The following is a 22154-nucleotide window of genomic DNA, read 5'->3' as shown; positions in this document are numbered from 1 at the left end:
TCACCCAGCACAGCCAAAGGTCATAGACCAGGTGAGCTGTTGTCCCACAGCACCTGAAAGTCCACAGATTCTCCATCTCTGCCCATGTGGAGTCCTGGTCTTGTACCCCAGCCTCTAAACCTTGTACCTCTATATCACTCCAATCAATGTTGTTTCTTAGTGACTGGCAAAGCTATCCAGAGCTGCCAAAGCTATCTTGACTTTCCAGAGGCGTAGCCCTTTTAGGCTATTGCGGCGAAAACAATGGAGACTTGTGTGGCACCTTAATGATTAACACATTGACTGCAGCATATGCTTTAATGCACTGCAAAATTTGATACTGGGCTTTCTCTGAATTCTGCGATAACATATCGTCAACAGGCAAAAGGGCCTATTCGTGATGGAGCACTTGCAATGAGCACCTCAGGCCATCGCGACACAACAGGAAGGCAGCTCCTCCGACCATCACTTTTTACTCCATTGTTGGTACAGAACTGGTCTCGATCTCTCCCCAGACGCGTTCCCTCCCTTCTTTAAAAAGTGCTGCTCCTCATTTTTAACACGAAGCTTTGTGAGAAAGGGCGGACGGGCGTTAGAAAAGGATGTACGCCCAAATTCAGGCTGCGCGAGGAGAGCGGCAGATGAAATTACTGTGTGCATAGCACCGCCGATGTTTATAGAGAAGAAATCCGGCCCTTCCCTCAGAGGATTTCCTACTCTCAGGGAAGGAAACCTGTGCAAAGGGGGGGGGGGGTTTGGGTGTGTGTGGACAGGGTAAGCTACAAATTATTAGGGCCGCCGGATCTTGTGCACGCTTACTTGGGAACAAATCCCGGCTAATTCGGCAGGGCCCCGAGTAAATACGTGCATTATAGGCTTGGGATACAAGATCACGGGGGGGGGGGAGCGCGAAGCGATGCAGAGCAGGCAAAGACAGTCGATCGTGGCGTGGGGAGGGCAGCAGGCGGACGGTGGAAAGAGAGGGCCGCCGCCGCCGCCACAATAGGGCTTATTGGCAAAGCCCGCATTACATCCTGCAGCAGTGCGAGCCCTAACCTGCCCTAAGTAACGAGAGCGCTTCCAGCCTAGCACACACCCCCTTTCCTGGCGCGAATCTCCCCTGCAGTCACCCCCGCCCGCCTGCAGCCCAGCCACCCAGGAGGAGGGTGCATGCGCCGTGTTGCAGCCAGCTCTTCCTCCCAGACCGGTTCTTCGGCGCGCATGCACAGAAGCGCCCTCCGGAGCCAGCGCTGAGCCCGGCCCCTCCCCCCCACCCCGCTCCCATGCCACGTGTCCCCAAGCAGCACTTAACCCCACGTGGGACTGGCTAAAGACAAGCCAATCGGAAGATTGCCTCGCCCTTAAGCACGTAGAGCAGCAGACCCACGTGCGCAGAGGCGCGGGCAGCAGCCAAACTGCCCTGAACAGCTTCTCTCGCTCTCTCCTCCTCCCTATTATAGAACCCATCCATCCACCCACCGCACCCGCACTGCTCTGAGCCGGGGAAAGCTGCCGCGCTTGCTTTTATAGCCTTTGCTGAGGCTGACGCGGAGCTGAGTGGCGTTTCCAACAACCAATAGGGCAGCGCCTCTGGGAAGCTGGCGGCGGCTGGGGCCGGGACGGGATGGGGGCGACCGCCAGCCCTAAGAGAAGGGGCCCAATAGGAGTCGGGAGAGGCGGGGGCGGGAGGAAGAGCGGAGGGGGTGGAGATCGCGCGGAAAAGCCGGCCAATGAGTGGGGCTGGTGGGCGTGGCTGGGGCGCCCCTGGCGCCAGCGCTGGGAATCCCCGTGCGCTCAGTGCCGTTTCCGCCCGGCCTGCTGAGGAGGAGCTGTTGGCTGTTCGCTGGTGCCGCGGAGGGGGAGGGGCCGCGGCCGCTGCTCTGTGGAGCTTGAGCTCTCGGTCCCGCCTGCCGCCTAGGAAACACCGTGGCGCCCAGCAGGGCCTAGTGCCGGGGGCCCGGGCAACGGGCCGGACAGGTCAGCCAAGGCAAATGAAGAGCAGGAAAAAGGGGGCGTGTGGGGTGAAGAGGGGACACCCGTTCCAAAGGCGGGAGGCGGGTGGGAAAGAGACCCATGGAGGGGGAGGGGCGGGAAACTTATGGCGGTGGTGGTGAGGGCTTGTTTCTCGGTGCTCCTTCCTCTGCTCCAGCAGCCCCTTCTCTCACCGCCTCCTTTCAAGCTCCCGCATCTTTCCAGCTGCCCCGGAACTCTCTCCACGCGTTCTCTGCCCTGCTGTGGGGGGTTTAGGGATGTGGGGGGCGGGGAGGGCGTGAGGGAGAGAAGCTCCTCAGGCTGCCTCTTCCAGGGGAAGTGGAGCCTCTCCCGCATGTCGGAGGGGAAAGAAAGAGGTCACACTCCCTGGCCTGCGTTGGGCACCCCGGTTTCCCTGCACCTTTGGGGGCAGCTGGATGTGAAGAGAGGGGTGCGTGTGAAAGTGTATACATATACATATACGTGTGTGCATATATATCTATATATCTACATACATTCACACGCACTCCTCTCGTTACATCCAGATACCTCCAAAGGGGCATAGGTGTGTGTGTGTGTGTGTGTGTGTGTGTGTGTGTGTATATATATTTCTATATATCTCCCTTCTGTGAGTGTGGGGTGTGTGTGAGAGAGAGAGAGAGAGAGAGAGATTGGGGGTGCGTCCATGAGTGGGAATCCCCGCCGAGGTCTTCCCGCAGGGAGGGAAGGTGGTGGGACTGTTTTCCATTTCGCTCCCACCCATCCCCCATCTTCCTCGCCGTGGGGGGGGGTGCGGGTGAGCTTGCCTGGTGCCAGGCGCTGGAGGAGAGCGGGGGCGTCATGGCGAACCTGCGGGTCTGGTCCTGGAGGAGGTGGGAGGGAGAGTGGCCTGTGTGTGTGTGTGTGTGTGTGTGTGTGTTGTGAGAGGGAGAGAATGGGTGGGTGGGGGGGGGAGGGGTGGTGGTTTGAAGGAACCTCTGAATTCATTCCTGTTTCGGGTTCCCAGGCAGGATTCTCTCGGTGCAGTGTGTATGTGCGCGCGTGTGGAGCAGGGTCGTGCTGGAGGTGGGGAAGTAGCCGGTCCAATCTTCTGTGGAAAGCCTACTGTGAGAATGTGGGAAAATCCCTTTCTGGGACGATGGCTTCCACTTCAAAGCAGCTGTTTGCCAGGAAAGGGTGTGTGTGTGTGTGTGACCGCCCGCCCGTCTGTGCTCCTCTGTGAGTTCACCATTGCCTCCCCTCTGCTTCCACCCCTCCTCCTCCATGTGCTGAAGCAGCTTCCCCTGAGCTGCTGCTGCTGCTGCTGCTGCTCCTTCCCTTCCCGCCCCCTCCCTTTCCTCGGCTGTCTGCTTCTGACTTGCTGGCTCCTTCAGGCAACGGGGGAGGAGGTGTTTGACCTGCATTTTCTGCTTTCTCATGGTGCTTGTGTGGCGATGGTGGTGCACTTTAATAATCCTCTTCTCCTTTTCCCTTGCCTGCTGCTGGAGGCTGCAGTATGGACCCCCTCCCCCAACTTTTTCATTGTCTGACGTGTGTGCTCTATCAGGGTACTTTTTTTCGGTTTTCTTGCATTGATCTCTGCGTCTTAATTGGTAACACAGCCCCTTGTAAACAGAGTAATAGTGCTGTGGGCAAGGTCGTCACAGTCTCCCCCCACTCTTGTCTTTAGCAGCTTGTCCTTGGGGTGCCAGTTGCCTGCTACTTGAAACAGAGCTGCCTTGAACTGAGACAAAAATCCTTTTTTCCAGTTTTGGGGAATGTTTTTTTTAGTAATCTGGGAAATGGTTGGTGAGGTTAGAGAATGCCAGGAGCTTCTTCCTTGTGAAGTACCTAGCTGAGAGAGGTTTTGTCTCTGCAGTTAACCAGCGGGATCTCCTGTACTTCAGGCAGCAGCCCCTATGCTCAGGGAGATTTTTGCAGAAGGGAACAAAATATGCTACTGGGATTCCTTTTGCTGAGGTTGGTGTTACTTTAAGGAGATAATGGCCCTTGCAGTGTGGCCTCCTGCAGTTTCTCTCCCTGGCCCATTATGTAATTGGAGTATTTAAGGCTCACTCAGGCAGAGGCTGTGGGCAGCACAATGAATTGGTTTTGTATTGTAGGGGGATGGGGCCATGGCCTCAAAACCCATGATTTTTGGCAGTGAAGACATAGGCCTGATTGCAAAAATGTTTTCCAAATGAGATGTCGACACTTGAGGATATGGGTTACAGACTAGACAAAGACTGACTACTTCCTTAATGGCGTTCAGGACTCTCCCTTTTCACCTATGAAGGTGACATCAGGCAGTCTGCCCCCTCCCCCCTCCAGCTGGCCCAGGAAGTCGGTTTTGCTAGCTATTTCTTGCAGCGCAGAGGTGACCGAGGTTGTTGCTTTGCTTTGGATCCTGTGGGTGAACGTTCAGAGCGTTGACAAGCAGCTAATGTTGGCTCTGGAGCTCTGGTTGCTACGTGAGAAGCTTCAGTAGTGTTGGCTGCTGTCTCCAGGGAAGGACAGCAGCACAACCTCCATTAGTGCTGCACTTAGGAGATGGCTGGTTCATGCACTGAGAGGGGACTCTTCTTTCTGGGGCATGCAAGCTTTCAACTAGGATGATGCAAATTGAGTTTTCACCCATCGCTGTCACAGTCTTTGGGACTGCTTTTAGGATTCGCCTGGATATCCAGGGATGTCTGTCTCCTTTACAGCCTTTGCAGTTGCAAGAATTGGTCTGATCTTTCTGAAGTGGGAGATGCAGCACTGTGATTACAGTTTGTCTGACTTCAGCTTCCCTTCCAGTAAATCAGAGAGCCAGATGCTTTGCTTATTGTTTGTAGGTCTCTTTCCTCCCCTTACATTGCCTGGGCCCCATTTGCCTTATTGACAGGAATTTCTGCTTTGTGCAATGGGTGTGTACAGCAGACACTAGCCTCCTAGCGCTGAGAGGATTTTCCATTCAGAGAGTGCAGTCAAAATATGACACATTTTGCAAGTGGCAGCAGAGCCCATTTGAAAGAATGACCCCTTCCAGCTAGGTACCTGGGCAAAGCATACATGGAACTGCTTGAGGCAGGTTTACAACAAGTACACTGTTCCCCATCTAATACAACAGTGGTCTATTTCTGGTGCTCCTGCTCAAGTATTGTGGTGCTTTAATATTCTTGCTTCTTGAAGTCTTACAGTCACCATAGTCTAATCCCATGGTTAAACACTGTGATGCAGTCTTTCTTAAGGAGACACTGGCAGTTGTAAGCGGAAGACAGAGCTCCTCCTTGACATTGTCTTGTGTGCTGGATCTGTCAGGGAGCAGAGTGTTGAGGTGCCCTCCTCTGGTTGGTAAGACATGGGCAGTTGCCTAATATCCATAACTGACAATATGGAGGAGGAGGGGAGCTTTCCTTCCAAGTGCTATTATATGTTCACACATCATGTGTGCCCCTCAACCATGATTTGATTCATTTGTCTAGGACTTAAGTGATTATGCTTGCTAAATCTCTGATTTGGTTGGATTTGGTGGAGGGATTGTGGTTTTGAGAACCCCTGGAATAGATGTTCAACACCCTTGAAAATGTTCTTTAAACACCAGAAGAATCTGGCATGATTTGCCTACATTAAAGGGTGGCATTTGTGATGGTTTATACTGAAAACGATGACACTTTAAAATTGCATCCTGGTTTCATAATATGACATTAATGCAAAAACAAGCTGCAGGGTCTTTCATATTAAAAAAGTGTTTTTTAAAACCTGCAGAGCTGCTTTAACACATAAGTCTAGGCTGCAACTCATTTTGGCAGATTTCTGTTACGAAGAAAGATATTTGTATTGCTGTGCTAGGCAGTGTTATCCTAAAGTAACTGAGTACAAATGATTCTCACATTGAAAATGATCCTGAACAGTATAGTATATATACCATACTGTTCAAGATCATTTTCAATATGAGAATTTGTAAAACTGAAAAAATAACTCATATTCCTGAGACCCAAAATGTTAGGAGCCCTAATAACCATACATGCTGGTTTTCTCCCCTCACACAGTTGGAGGAATCCTGATAAAATTCTTGATGTTTCTGCGCCTTGAGTGTCAAGGGTATTAGCTGGTTCTAGGAAAATGAATGTTTTTGCTAGAAAATGCTTGACTCAGATGCTACAATTTTTAAAAAACAAGAACTTTACAGTGCTCTTCTATTAATTTTAGCTTTAGTGGCTTTAGAGTGATTCTGTTGAGCTCATTTGGAAATAATACTTAAGAGTAAGCAGTCTGATGATAGCTTCCTAACTGGTTGTAAAAACAGAAGTAAAGCAATACAAAGAACAGCAGATAAAGGCAAAAATGTGTGCCACCTGTTCCCTGCTCCAAAGCAACTGCAGTAGACCCTTGAGCTTGTCAGTGAGCAGTGCCCTAAGATCTTTAGTATTCACTTGAATTTCATTTCTGAATGCCACTGAAATGGAGCTAATGGCTGCATGTTCCATTCAGGACACAAACAGAATTAATTGTAGTGAGATCCCTCATTGGTCTTCAACATGGCCTGGAGCTCCTCTTCTGTATTCCACAGAAAATATTAAGCTGTTTTCAAGGCTGGGATACCTGTACTCCCTTCCCTCTAGTATATTAAGGAACATACCAGGGAGCATGTGGCTTCTGAGTATCCGCTGGGCCTTTCAACCTACCGTACTTGTGTTTGAGGCCCCTTTTGTAGGGCCATTCCTTTTCTCATTCAGAACATTATTTTGTCACATCAGAATTGTTGTTAGAAACTCAGATTTATAAGCAAGGGGGCAAATGGCTCATTAAACCAATGTTGCAGTCGCCAAAACGGAATGTCTAGTTGCTATTTTGGGATAAGATGGCTCTAAAGTCTTGTTTTTCAAATGATGGACTGACTGTGATTGATTATTAGTTAAATATCTGGCTTGTACAGATTACAACCTTAAGCTAGGTTAAGAACTTTGAGAACTTTATCCAGGAACAGTCCACATATATATTGACCTATTTCTACTTCTTTTTCTTAATGGTGACATGGACCATTCATGACGTAAGAATACTGTAGTCTTCACAACTGTGAGCAGGGATGGGGGTGGGGGTGGGGTAGGTGAAAAAAAGCATTTTGGTTCCTGAAATTCATTATGATTGTGCAGTCAAAATATAACTGATAGAATTCTACAGGATGTGGTATTAGTGTGTGAAAACAGTCAAGATCCATGGAATTGCACTTTTGTGCACCTTTTATCAAATGGAATTTCAGTTTGTAAGTCACACTGGTGTGGTTGCCTACATTAAGATGCTTTGTGCCCTTTGTATGTTAGGTAGCACACATTTTGGTCCCTTAAGCCAGACTGCAAAAACACTACAACAATGCAGTTTTGTGGGGATGTTGACTTGTAGAAAACATAAGGGCAATAGAAACCGGTATTGAACAAATGGCTTTAATTGGAATGGTGTTAGCAAAGAGCTTATCCTGTAAGGTGGAGGAACTGAATGAAATTGATAAAGTTTGGCTACTCAGGTTGAATAATGGCTAACAGATAAGGAACTGGCTTTCAAGTATTGACAATTGAAAATAAATACATCAGGTTTGAGAAATTGAAAAGTTAGTCATTGCCCTGGCAGATTTTACTCATATTAGGGGCAATTCTGGAGCAATTTTCTCTGATGGACGGTGGGACTACACTAGTGTAGAAGAGGCACTTGAATGGATTCCTTGAGCAGAAGTTCTGGAATTCATTTATTTTGGGGGCATCCCTGCTGAAGACAAAAACAGTCGCTTATAGTCTCACTTCCTGTACATCTAATTTGTGTGACTTTTAAAAATAGAAAGTTAGGCAATGTAAGTTTTTACAGTCTTGCTATGTTCTTCACTCTTCTTTGTGGGCCTGGATTATCAGGGTTCTTGCTGCACTGATGTCTTATCCCAGATAAATGATAAGGGGTAGCCTAAATGTTGTGCTTGAATCTTTTAACATTAAGAACCCAGTCTTGAACACTTTAATTAGCAAATATCAGGCTTTTCATTTATTCTAACAGCTGGTTTAACAAATCTCTTTCAGAGAACAAAATGGGACTTATGTGGTGGTAGTGCATTTTCAAAAAAAAATATTTTTCATCTATATATCTATCAATCTACATCTCCTTCTGCTTTACTGCTTGTTCATTAGAATCATAGTAGAGTAGGGATTTCTCTGTTTCTGAGGTATTTCAGTATCCCAAAGGAATGGCAGTCTCTGGCAGTTGCTTCTAGCATATGGATTGCAAACGGTTAGTGAGTGCTTACAAGCCATCATAGCAGAGGAAAATTTGGAAAAAACTTTAATGGCATTTCACTAGGCCTGATTCTTTTTATCTGGAAGAACTGAGAAAAGTGTACTTCTGTACATACAGATGGATTGAAAACCACATCTCTTTCTTTTTTACCTTCTGGCTAAACAAAAACCAGGGGTGGAAGTTTGACACTATTCTAACTATGGAGGATTCCTTCCCTTTTCCACACTGACAGTATTCAACAGTTACTTTTGTCCTACTGGACTCTGCTTAGGGGATAGGACTTGAGTACGTTGCTAGGAATCTTAGTCAGTGCTTTTATAGCATGCTCAATCAGTTTATAATGCTCAGATTAACTTGTTTACCACTAAAAGAGTTTCTTTTGGCATGTATTATATAGTGGAGGCTTTTGTGCATTCATACTATAGCCCCAGATATGAAATTTGCTGAAGAGCATGGGAAGCCATGTGAAAGCTGCGGAAGCATTTCTTATTCTGAAATGTTTTAAAAATCTTAATGCCTTTCTCACTCTGGTTCGAAAGAGTGAAACGAAGCACTGACAAGTTGCTAGTTGAATGCAACTTTAGGAAATTATGCAAGTGTGACTAAAAGCAACACCTCATGTTTAAAGCTGTAGTTGCTGTTGTTGTTTGATGCAGACAAGTTTACTCTTGTTAGTCCTTCAGGGCCCATAGACCTCAAGGTGTGTCAGATAGATTCTGTTGCATCCTATGCCATGACAAAATTGTCAGCTAAACCTGGGCTAGAAAATGGATGTTTCGAGCCATATAACACAGAAAGTGTGGCATGAAGAGTGCTTCTAGCCATGTAGACCACTCCTGAGATGGAGGTCAGAAGAACGTTTCTGAAATTTCACAGCATGAGTTCCTCATTACTGGGAAACAAAATTCATTTCTAGGTTACCTAATCTGATAACATTTGGAAAGTCATATGTTATCTAGATTTGTGTCCTATGCTGTAGACCTATGGCAGGCTATAAGATTGTCCGAAAAGTTTGTCGTTTTTAGAGGGGCGAGAAGGAAACTACAGCTTTAAACCTCCATTGTCAGTTTTATTCTTGTTTATACCTCCTGCAAACTATAGTCCAGGACTAATTTACTAATACTATTAGTACTGTTGCTGATTAGTACTAGTAATACTAGTGCTATAGACCTGTGTATAACTTCCTTTACTATGTATAAATCAAGTGTGGAGAGGGGGCGGAGTCAAGAGAATATACGTACCTGCACCAGGTATTAAATTATTGTTTTTGAGACACAAGTGGATGAGTGGTATCACATTTCAGTTAGTTTCACTTTGTTCCTTGTCACAAATTGTCACATCTGTGTTACTTCTGCTCTTCCCCTAGAATCTAGATGCCTGATGTACTTGAATGATCCCTATCATCATTGCTTTGTTATACATAGCCCTTCAACCCTATGGCATAGTTCATGAATCTCACATTGTTTGGGATATAAAGTAGAGAGGTTGTGGCTTACTGAAGGTTACTGGGGTCTAAGTTCTTTGTTGCATCAGTTGAACTGCAATGTATATTGCTGTAGGCACTTGCTTTTAATAAGTGCTGTAGAACAGGCATAGGCAAACTCAGCCCTCCAGATGTTTTGGGACTACAATTCCCATCATCCCTGACCACTGGTCCTGTTAGCTAGGGATGATGGGAGTTGTAGTCCCAAAAACATCTGGAGAGCCGAGTTTGCCTATGCCTGCTGTAGAATAAATGCTGCTCCCCCTGATTGCTGTGGGCTAAAGTACATAGATAGTTTTGAAACATTTTCATGGAGTGAAGTGGAGAGTTGTGAGAACCCTCCAGTAGTTTGAATGTATCTTCCATTTTTAAAAATATATTTTTTGGGACTCCTAGGGTGCCCTGTGACCTGTCTGTTGTGTGTTACAGCCTAGGTCAGGCTTGCATCTGGAGATAAACTTGAGTTGTGTTCCCAAGTCTGCTTGAATGCATGTTGAAAGTCTGTAAACTGTGTCGTCATGGGAGTTGCCATATACCTTCCTGATATTTTCACATCAAATGTGTTTCAGCGGCAATTATGATTGTTAAGAGGACAGTTGGAGATGGGGCAGCAGTGATGGGCCTCATTTCTTGATACTGTACTTAGTACCTTACAGCACAATTCTAACTATATCTACTCAGAAGTAAATCCTATTGAGTTCAAGGAGCTTATTCCCACCCAGGTAAGTTGGGTTGGAATTGAAACCTAAAATTCATAATATTACTTGTACTGGTTTTAAGTGATGCCAACCTTGACTGGACACTTACTTTGGTGTTAATAGCTTATTTCGGATTAGCTTCAATCTGTTCTTAATTGACTTAACCTATGACTGAAATAGGTTTGATAAAATAGAAATAATCTTTTGTGCACAGATTTGTACTAGTTGAACTACATCAGTTGATAGTCAGTAGTTTTGAAAACTAGAATTATCTCGTGTGCTGAAAACTTCTGTTGTTTTTTTTAGGTAGATTTTTCTGTTGATCTTTAAGCAAATTTGGGTCACTTCCCAGCTTTGTTAGCTTCACCTTTCTGGAAAAGTCTTATTTCTGTGAAATGGGGATAGTATTTTCCTCCTTTCGCGATTTTGTGGTGTCAGACCTTACTTTGGGTGGGCTCAGTGTCTCATGCTATGTGTGTCCAATACTATTAAAGTGAAAGTAAAATACTGTTTGGAATTTGTTTACCACAAAACTGCCTCTTACTCTAATTAAATACGGACTATGAATAGTATTTTTGTGGTGTATTCTTTCAGTGGCTTGCTAACAAATTCTGAAGATAAGTCACTCTTCAATGACTTGCTATTGGTGATCTGACTGTACATCTCTATATGTGGGGGGAAATCTGTGAAACTGGAGAGAACTTGAGGCTAGAACATCTGTCCTATATCAAGAATGGGGAACCTTCCACATGTTGGACATGAGCCAGAATGGCTAATGGTCAGGAATTATGAGACCTGTAGTCCCTAAAACAGCTGGAGGGCCATAGGTTTCCCACGTAGAATTAAAAAGATAATGTAATATATCTATAGCCTGGTAAATTTTATCAAGTCCAGTCAGAGGGGTGGTTGCACTGAAAACTTGTCAGAGGCGGATCTGCAGTAGCTTGTTTTAAGTATGCATTGCTGGCTAGTGTACACTACAAATCCCAACATGCTGCACTCCACCTTAACGCTTATAGCATGCTGAGGCACGAAGGTTTCTCCAGTAAAGTCAGGCGTTTTTCAATCCATCCTTAGACTTCAGTTATAACCTGTAATATCTTAAAAGTGCTTTCCCTCCTTTTAAATGCTAGTTGAACGGTTAACCAGACTGCATCTTTCAGAATAGTAGTTCATAACAGAAAAGAAGATAATCCTCTGGCACCTTTATTGCAACATGGGAATTTGGGCACAGGGGTCTACAGTGGTGCCTCGCAAGACGAAAAGAATCCGTTCCGCGATTCTCTTCGTCTAGCGGTTTTTTCATCTTGCGAAGCAAGCCCATTGACGGATTAGCGCTATTAGCGGTTTAGCGGCTTAGTGGATAAGCGGATAAGCGGCTTAGCGGCTTAGAAAAAGGGGGGGGGGAGGAAAAAAACCCCGCAGGAACTCGCAAGACATTTTCGTCTTGCGAAGCAAGCCCATAGGAAATTCGTTTTGCGAAGCACCTCCAAAACGGAAAACTCTTTCGTCTAGCGAGTTTTCCGTCTTGCGAGGCATTCGTCTTGCGGGGCACCACTGTATTTCCCTGGGGACATTGGCTTTTGAAGGATAGTTATATCTATCTACATACATTCAGAGGGAGGAAAACCCTATTTTGCAGTCCTATTACCTTTATATTTAATTAGTGTCTGTTCTGCTTAACTCCTAATTTCTTAAAATTAGTTTTCTTGGTTCACTGACGCATGTCGGCAGCAAGAACCCATAAGGACCAGGCCTTAGGACTGGAAGATATTGCACATTCAGTACAGACTTGTTAGGGTGAATCTGATCTACATCTATCGTCCATTTACTTTCAGGAATGGGATTTTGAAGTGTTGCATTTACTAGCTTGGTTTATATCTCTTGGGTTTGTTTCCTTTCACCCCATAAATGCTGGGATCCTGCTCTTGGTCAAAAGTCACTCTTAAAGTTTTCTGAGCATTCTGAAAGGGCCTCTGCACTGATACGGTTGTAAGTGAACCAGCCTGCTAATTGTGTTGATGTTGCAGACCACTAGAATGAACTGTTGCGAGTTCCAGACAGGGCAGGTAGTTTGTAGCAGAAAACTACTGGGATATCTGTAAGAGCTTCATAATTTCCCACGACGTGATAGTTGAAAACCTGTCTGACTCTCCCAACATTGTGTAAACCCTTGCTCCAGGAAAAATCATGTGAGCTTAGGTGTTAAGAATCCTTCAGTTTTCTGCAACGGCTAAGCTGAAGTGGGACATTTGACTTCTATGTAAGCTAAAGATGTTGATTATTACAGATTGGAGATCCTCTTGCATATTGCGACTGGCTGAGGAAACAGTTAATGAGACTATGTCTGAGAATGTAGGGAAGTAGATTAGTAGTAGAATCTGCTGGTTTTGGAGGCATGAGAGGAAATCCGTAGCCTTTTCTACAAGTAGCAGCTGCGTTGCAGCAGCTGAACTCTGTCTAGCAGTGTTGCAGCTCCCTTTCTCCCCTGGAAGAGAGCACTGATTCTAGGCAGCAAAATGTCTCCCTTTAGAATACAGCAAAGAACTCTGGTAAAATCTGCTTACCTGAGACTCTAGAAAGTTAGGTTTTCTTCTTAGGTCTTTACTCGCTTGCTTGCTTGTTTTAGCCTTAAAGAGAAAGAGGGAAGCAGATGAGTCAGAGCTTTAAAAACTGACAGAGCATATGACTCTTGTTTTAATGTAGGGATTTTGCTGTGTTGGGGGTGTGTGTGCTAGGTATGGAACATGTCAGTGGAGGCAGTGTGTTTGGGGCCCCAGTTGCAGGAGTTGCAGAATGGAAGCAGTTCCTGATGCGATGGAAGCAGCTTCCTAATACCAAATATAGTTAAGAATGAATGTTGGATAGCCAGGCAGGTCTTCATTAGAAGCAAGTTCAGAAACCTTTTCTCTGGCTTAGCTTTTCCTCAGTACATTTGTTTCCATATTTATATATATAGCTCCTTGAACCATATATATGAATACGTTGACACTAAACTAGTAAAATTCAGAGATGCAGTATGTGAAAACTCCCAGACTTGGGAGTTGCTTTGGAATGATTTGCATAAGGAAGAAGAGTTGTGAAGAATAAGCCTTTGGTCAAGATCTTCAGAAATCAATAACTGGGGAGTGTAAATGAAGAATCTATCCTTTTTTGGTGGGAGTCTCCAGGAAGGGGCAGCAGCACTGCCCTAGCCCTTCATTATGATATGGTCACCATGGTTGAAGATGATAAAAGCAGTGGGTCATTACTATGATTAACACAGAGTGCAATGGTTAGCATGCAGAACAAGTACTTCAGTCAGTGTTATTGTTATTGTTGTTGTTGTTGTTGTTGTTGTTATTATTATTATTATTATTATTATTATTATTATTATTATTATTTGTTTATACCCTGCCCATCTGGCCATGCTGGGCGGCTCCCAAGTGAATGTTAAAAACACAGTACAGCATTAAACATTAAAAACTTCCCTAAACAGGGCTGCCTTCAGATGCCTTTTAAAAATAAGACAGTTGTTTATTTCCTTGACATCTGCTGGAAGGGCACTCCACAGGGCAAGCGCCACTACCAAGAAGGCCCTCTGCCTGGTTCTCTGTAACCTCACTTCTCGCAGTGAGGGAATCGCCAGAAGGCCCTCGGCGCTGGGCCTCAGTGTCCAGCAGAATGATGGGGGAGGAGACGCTCCTTCAGGTATACAGAACCTCAGATATATAAGCTAGGCACCAAATGGCTCCTTAAAACAGGGTTAAGTGACAAAAACAGAAAACCTAGTTGCCATTTTGGGGCCAGACAACTCGAAAATTGTATTTTTCAATACAACTTTTAGTTCCTGAAATTCATTCTGGTTGTGCAGATAAAATACAGTGGATAGAATTCATCTGGAGGCAGCCCTGTATCAGGAAAATTTTAATGTCTGATGTTTTTAAAAAATTATATATGCTGTAAGCTGCCCAGAGTGGCTGGGGAAATCGCGAGAACAGTCAAGATCCAAGGATCCCCAGGCATGTACCTCAGATGGTGGAGACATCAGTTGCCATCCTGGTGCCAGGGCTTCAATTGGTCGCAAGTGGCTGATAGCCGGGTGCAAAATATGCCTGGCGATTTTCAAATGCTGACTGCAGTCTGTCGTGCCCATGACCTGTGAAGCACATGCTATTTTCACGAGGGAGTGTTGTTAATGTTGCTGTGATTTTTGGAAAGCCTCTCTAAGATAGGATAATTATGCTGAAATCAGCAGCAGCATAAAATGTAGATTCTGGATGTCTGAAAGCCTTGATCTTCAATGTTGAATAAGGGGTACATCCCAAAATTATGCTTCCTAAAAAAGTTTGAAGAGCGGGAAGTATCAACATTATATTTCTGCGCTATAAATTTAGAGCTTTTAAGTTAAGCTCAGACCATTGTTGAGGTGAGAGGTTGTAGTATACCAGTCAAGAACAGTCCCTTTAGCAGTTGTTGTCTGTGCACTTCTCCCACACTGCAAGTTAATAGTCATAGGTGTTCCCTTATTCCAGAGGGCAAACTGAGACAGAAAAATAGTAACCTGCCCTATCTTTGCAGTACTAAATTCAAAATGATTGCCTTGGGTTCCCTTATTTGTTTGGATTAAGGCTGTTGCCACTTGTTCATTACAGTCCTGTGCATGTTGACTCAGAAGCAAGTCCCAGGGTCCTCAGTGGAGCTTAATCCCTAGTATATGTGAATCTGCTGCACTTCTCTCAGGCCACTGGTGAACAAACAGGTAGCCATACTCAGATCACCACAGAATGGGCAGAAAGGCACTTCTTGTCATGCCACAATGTCTGCTAGAACCAGCCTTTTTGGGGGTACCTACAAACTCCCAACTCACACATTTTCTTTGCTTTCTACTCTCATCATCTAGTGATAGTTCTGATAGACCTGCAACTCTGCTCTGTATTCCTTCTCCTTGTTCACAGGATTGACTGGTCACACTTGCATGTAATCTGTCATTGCTGGCAAATCTCTTCAGACAAATCACCTGCCTCTCTCTTGCTATCCAGATCACATATCCCCTTTCTTGAAACGTGCCAGTTTATGCAGTGTCTGCTGTGACCTTAAGAATGTAGTTCCTGACGTGTAAGAATAGACCTGGCTTCACTTGGTTGATAGATGGAAGCCAAAAGTCCTTTTGTTCATTGTTCCTTTAGCCTCCCTTGAATGGTTGTTGCTGTGTCCCCAAAGTCGTCATAGAATTCTCAAGCAAGCTATGTTGCAATTAAGGAACTTCACAAATTAAGTATCACATGCAACCAGGCCTATCCCTCTCCCTCTTTTTTTACATTGTAGTTCGGACATTGGTCTTTGCTCAGTTGGCATTCTGCTTTGGTTAGCTTCTCTATGCTTCCTCAGAAGTCAGCAAATGCTAAAAAACCGTAATCAGATCTCATGTTCGTGCTTTTCTCTGTTTTAACCACTGAGTGTTTTTTCCTGTTCTGTAGTGATATGTTTTGTGCAGCTCCTGTACTAGTAAGCAGAATAAAGAGGTAATTCAGACATTCTTTTGAAGGCATAGCTATTTTTAAAAATGCTTACAGTTCCAGCCTTGCAATTGCAAGTATATAATAGCTAAACGCAGAGCCTTTGCTCTGATCATAGAAGTCTGAGCCTCGGAACATTTTTAGAAATTAGGAGAAATAACAGAAGTGATGTTGGTGATCCTAGTGTTAGTGGAAATTTCCAGGGTCATGGGATGTAGATAATACTGTTTACTAACTCTTGTATTTGCCTGTCTTTAGTTGTATGCATGTACAGAAATATGACTGACAAGGAGGAAAATGTATAAAGTGGGTGTGTGGACTAGAGGGAGTGGTGTAGAATGTTGCCCTTTAACCTAAGACTGGGCAGAGGTGATTATTTTTGTGTAGCAATATCTGCTCCCCCCCCCCAACTGCTACTCCCTTAATACAGCTTTTGGCCTAGTCACTTTCATTCCAGGGTGGAAGGGTATCTTCTTGGGCTATGGGGCCGCTGAGAGGAGCAGGAAGTGTTGCATTTTTAAGACAATTTTTTTCTCATGTGAATATCTGGCTGGGTGTTTATCCTTTCATGATCTCCAAAGCTTTTTAAAAAAGGTTCCTGAATTGTTCTAGCCATGGCAGTGGTGTTGTGTGGGGATGGTTTTTTTACACTATACAATTATGTACTTGCAACAGTTGCACCACCCTTATACTGTATACAGTGGTACCTCTGGTTACGAACTTAATTCATTCCAGAGGTCCGTTCTTAACTCGAAACGGTTCTTAACTTGAGGCGCACTTTCACTAATGGGGCCTCTCGTTGCCACCGCACCGCCGGCGCACAACCTCCGCATCCCGGGGCGAAGTTCGCTACCAGGAGCATCTACTTCCGGGTTAGTGGAGCTCATTACCCGAAACGTTCGTAAGGAGGACAGTACGTCACCCGAGGTTCCACTGTATGCCTATTTCAGCTTCTCTGGTTCAGCTTAGGGAAGCTAGTTCTGGCTTTTCAAATCTGATTTTAGTGAAGCCTGTAGGTAGTGACTCTTCTTGACCATAGAGCCTCCAGCTCTGTGAAAAACTGACACTAATAAACACCTGAAGAGGTCAATGGCACCTGGCACCATAGGAATCGCTTTTGTGGCCAGCAGCTCATAGGAGTGTTTGTTACTCGTGGAACACACACTGCGCTTTCAAGGAGGCTTTCACATCTCCTTTTGGTGCTCACTGCAGCTTTGGCTTGTAAAGTTTTTGTTGGCATGATTTTGAGCCTACTAAATGGCCAAAAAGACTTCAGTGCTTCTATGGCCTTGGAAACGTTCAGCAGTCTGCATAGTGCTGCTACAGTGGAGGTCTATGTCTGACTCCAGAGACATAATTTTTGGGCAGGTCTCTGCTTGTTACTGCTTTACATTAAACCAGTTTAAGGACTCAGCCTTTTGCATTCCCACACATGGCTTGTACCACTCCCTGGAGTTTCTTACCTGTATATGCATGGCCTTGTTGATCAGCGGTGGGTGGATTTTATCCTTGTTATTTTACAAGAACCCCAAGATCTACCAGCCAGAGCCAGGTGCAAAAGACATAGAATTAGAAGTAGAAAACAGACTGCCTGTGAGCATATTTTGAGTCTAGGAATTGATTTTCAGTACCAGAGCTGAACTGAGTTCACAGTCCTTTCACACAAAAGCCCCGCTTAGCTTTCTTCATTTTAGCAGCCTAATTTATGTGGGAACAGTTGTTTTGTTCTTTAAGAACAAAAATTGGGAGTCATTTAAATCTATGATCCGCTGGTAGATTCTGATCTATCTTCTGCCCACTCACGTTGTATGTAGATTGTGTGAGAAACCTGGGTTCCAATTAAGGAGGATTTGGAATACTTGGACTTCAGTGCCTCTTAGCATTTGTGTGTGGGAGGGGCTAAGCAACTTTAAAATGGAGCCTCATTTGACTCCAGAAACAGTTAATTTCTCCCAAAGATACTGCAGCAAGCTGGGTGTAAGGCCTATACAGATGTGCACAAGCCATTAACATAGCTTTACAGCAGAGTAACTCACCAACATGCAGTCCTAACTTGTCTTTAGTGAAGATGGCTACCCATTCACCTCCCAGTTTCGCTGTTACATGGTACTTACTGTGTTGATGGTTCTTAGAACGTTGACCCCCAAAATCATGTGAGTGATGATGTAAACCTGTTTAGGAGTGCCCAGAAAAGGGTTAAATGTCCATTTGGCAGCCTATGGACTGATTCTGTGGCTCCTGAATCATACCAGCACCATCAAGCTTAAATTTTGTTATGAGTGCTTCTAACAACATGTCAGATCCTGCAAGATGATGAGAGAGAGTACAGGAGGGAGAGGGAGTTTGTGTTAAATAGCTGATCCCACTTCTCTGTACTGAAATTTTCCAAGCGGTTTCTAGTTTACTGTTCCACCCTCCCTGCCCTCTCCCCACCCCCATGGCAGCAGCCTGCAAAACATATACGATCAGTTTGATCGGTCTGAAGGATCATTTGCTGGTAACTTTTAAGGGGAGGGAGGAATAAAATCAGGTTTATAATGGAGGTAGGGGCTGAACCTTAAGTATAGAGTAGCTGCCACGGCTCCATAATTGCTGCACTGTGTCGTGTTGCCATGGTTCCCAGTGCTGTGTCTCTGCATGGTTTCTGAGAGTAGGGCCAAGGCAGCCAGTCACAGCAGAGCTGCTGTGTACGTGTTTAGGGAGTTTAGACTTGTACTGACAAGGAAGTGATTGGAGAGAGCCCTGTGCTTATAGTTAGGGTGTTAGGAAAGGATCTGGGTATTTCCCACCCCATATTGCGTGAATTTTTGTTCCTTCCCTTCCTCCTCAGACAGACTGAGGTGGGAAACATTATAAGGCAGCATAAATGCTCAGTTCCTCCCTCCCTAGGTCTTCAGTCACGGGGGCAATGACATGAAATGTGGGATTCCTTCCTCTACCAAATGGTGGGGTGGGGTAGCTGTGGGGAAGGGAGGCTCCTGCCTTTGGATTGGCTGGGGCGTGTTTTCATCAGAGATCCCTTGGCTGACTTGCCATCTGCATAGGCTGTGAATACTTCTCTCTGGCGCAGACCTTGTTCCTTGGGATTGCATCATCTCTGGGAGAGCAGCCAGGTCCGGAGCACTAGTACAAAGACTTTGTGAAGCAGATGCGGCCTGTTCTGTCTCTGAAGCATTTCTCCTCCTTCCTGCTCATCCTTCCCACAGGATTCCAGAAAGAGAGCTTGCTCTGAGAGCCTCTCAGTAGGTCAGCTGCCCTTTGGACTCTGAATCCCAGCTGCTTCCTGTACACCTGGCTGATGCAATGTCTGCCTTTGAAATCCCTGCTGGAATTCACTCTGGAGTGGTTTTGTTTGCCGTTTCTGGGAGTGGCCAAGCAGGCAGAGTAGGTCTGTCACATGACGTCCTTGAATATAAGAAGCCTGTCGCCAGATTTGCAGATGCAGAGCTCTCTCCTTTCCAATCTAGCAACCGGTTCCTGGCAAATTTTGTCAGGCATCGCCTTCTCTTGGTGGCAGATATATATCATGTGCACATTACAGTTGCTAGCATTGTAATCGGTAATTTGCTGTGGCCTCTGTGATTGTCCTGGGAATTCTGAAGGGGTTGATCTGAATTTGAGTTCCAGTCCAGCTGAGTCTGTTTACTGCACCGTTTTCTTATGATTCAGCTGTTTGCATTATTTTTCTCCCAAATGCCATCTATGTAAAATAATTTAGGGAGTGATACTTCACTGACAGGTTTGTAAGGATTCATATTTTTAAAAGCAAAGGCCTGCTTTAACTATTTCCAATAAGGTATTTTGCTTTCACATATCCCCCATCACCACCTCCCACACACTTGGGATTGAAAAGCAAGGTATTTATGAGTTCTCATCTTGATGCTTAGGCCCCCTTTACCTGTGAATCTCAGAAGACACGTGGTGTCACCACCTTTTCATGTGGTGTTTATGATAGAGCATGGACCTTCCTTGTGGTCATCCCAGGTTTCTTCACTGTTATATCCTGAATTAGAATTCTAATATCAAGGCTTCCAGACAGTTTGGAGTGATAAATTGTGGCCGGATGCTAATTGGCGTTGACTGCTAGACTAGATGATCCATTGGTCTGACTCACTATGGAAGTATTTCTTATTGGTCCCTGAACCATCCTTTTGTGTCAGAGGAAGACTGGGGAAGGCTTTCCCAATTTAGAGAACCCTCGTTTTCATTTTGTAAATGTAGCTTTTCGTCCTGTGGCTGAAAAATCGTGCAGTCACAACGTTTGAATAATAGAAATAGGAAGCAAAGCAGCAAAAAATTGATTGCCCAACTAACAAATATCAATCTGGATGTTGAATTTATAATTTAAGGGATAACTCAGGTTTTTCACATCTGAGACAATCGATCACAATGCTGGGGATCCAGTGTAGAGTAAATGCAGTATGCCTGGCAACATGCAACTAAAATATGTAAATCAACTGCAGCCCTCTAGCTTGTAATCTATTTCCAGCTCAGCCTTCAGTGCTGAAATGGCTCACCCCCCCTCCTGCTTTTTCATATGCTTCATCTACCAGCTTCTGTTTTATTCAGGCCTTATACCCTGTGTCCTATGATTTACAAATAGAAAGCTATTAAGCACAACCCCGCCTTATCCACCAACGAGGCAACTAGCATAAAAACAAAATTAAAGTGGCTACACTCTGTGGAATGGCTGTCTAATAAGAAAAGTGTAGAACAAGCTGAATGCCCAAACGAGAACAAAAATGAGCAGTAATTTGAGCAAAAGAAATGTAAGCTGATAACAAGGGATGCAAAAGAAGAATTAGACAGTGCATCAGTAAAAACACTTAAGATCAACTTTTTTAAAGAGCCCTCTTCAAAATACATTAGAAGCAGCAAACCAGCTGGGGAGATGACTGGATTTTGGGGTGATAAAGGAGTTAAATGTGAGCGATTGGAGTAAAAGAGTGAGTGCAGAGAAGCTGAATGAATTCTTTGCATCTATCCTCAATGCAGAAGATGTAGTTCAGATTCCTGTGCCTGTACCAACTTACTTAGGAGGAATCTAAGGTATAGAAACTTTCCTGGGTGACATGTGCAAGGAACTGTGCCAGGAGAGAGAACTTGGTGCTTTTCAGTAGTATTTCCTGTAGCATCTTTATGGAGAGATTGCCTGAGTTGGGGAGGGGTGTACTGCTTTACAGTGGTTCCAGGCTATTACTCTACTCCCACACATTTAATGGGATGTGATTGGCTGATTTTTAAATATCAGCATATTGTTAATTAACCATTCCTGATTATTTTTCATTCTTGGGGGGAGAGAGTGTTGTCTCATTTTATTATACACATTTATGTTACAGTTTTTTAAAAAATATTTTGTATATTTTAATTGCTGTAAGATGCCAAAAAAATTTAATAAAGCTTTTCTAATAAATTTAATAAACTTACAATTTAAATAGTGGTTGGAGACAAATTCTAGGCCTTGTCAAAAACTTAACAAATCCCTGGATCCAGATGGCACCCACCCAAATGTGAAATTGCTGTTCTTGTAATAAAATTATGTAACTTGTCCCTAATAACAGTCTCCATACCTGGGGATTGTGTAGTGGCCAGTGCAATAAACACAAAATCATCAAGCACTGTTGTTGTTGTTTGTGCCTGTCTTTCTCAAGAGGCAATGGAGTGAACCTCCGGGGGTGAAGTCAAACCACTGTGTTAGCCGCACACCAGGACGCAAGCCTGGGCAGTGTGTCTAGAGGTCCTGGGCTGCCCAGACGACAAGACCCTGCTCTCAGCCTCACTGGTGTGGTCTAAAGGACAGCAGAGCAATACATTTGGCACCAGCTTGGCTTAGGGACACTACTTGGCCTTAGGGACACTACTCTGGATTTGTGTTGGGTTTACTCCTTAGCTTTTCTCTCCTGAATATATCTCACAAGGCAGCAGAGGTTTAGGACCAGAGTTTTCCTTCTCTTAGGACAGAGGTTTGCTTCTCCTAGATGGGCTACCATCCCAGGTTGACGAGCCTCATCCGTCCCTCACTTTCCTCTACAGCACATGCAGAAAACGCTTTCTTGACCATTGGACCCACGGTTGGTCTCATCTGTTCAATCTGCCAAAGCCTGTCTTCGCATTCAGTCCCTAACTCAGAGTTTGAGACCCATTGGCTATCCTCAGCTGGTTTAGTCGGCCATTCGAAGCCTTATCTGGGGTGTGGCCACTGTTGCATGCTGGCAGCTTCTAGGAGCCACAGCTGAGAGCTCAGCTCTCATTATCAAGCATATCGAAGAACAAATGGTGCTGAAG

At 44.9% G+C, this 22154-nt stretch overlaps 1 protein-coding gene across 2 annotated transcripts in view; it reads left to right on the top strand.

Annotated features, from left to right (window-relative positions):
* Positions 1–1781: 1781 nt before the first annotated feature.
* The window catches only part of SETD5 (SET domain containing 5), a 62599-nt gene continuing 42226 nt past the window's right edge, over positions 1782–22154 (top strand). For both annotated transcript variants that reach the window (XM_081852301.1, XM_081852300.1), the window contains exon 1: positions 1782–1956. The gene's annotated coding sequence lies outside the window, so the exon portion shown is untranslated. The remainder of the gene's footprint in view (positions 1957–22154) is intronic.

Source organism: Podarcis erhardii, assembly GCF_964252035.2.
Source record: "Podarcis erhardii genome assembly, chromosome: 2".
NCBI classification, from domain to species: Eukaryota; Metazoa; Chordata; class Lepidosauria; order Squamata; family Lacertidae; genus Podarcis; species Podarcis erhardii.
Note: the sequence above shows the minus strand (reverse complement) of the source record. Positions and strands in the feature narration are given on the sequence as shown.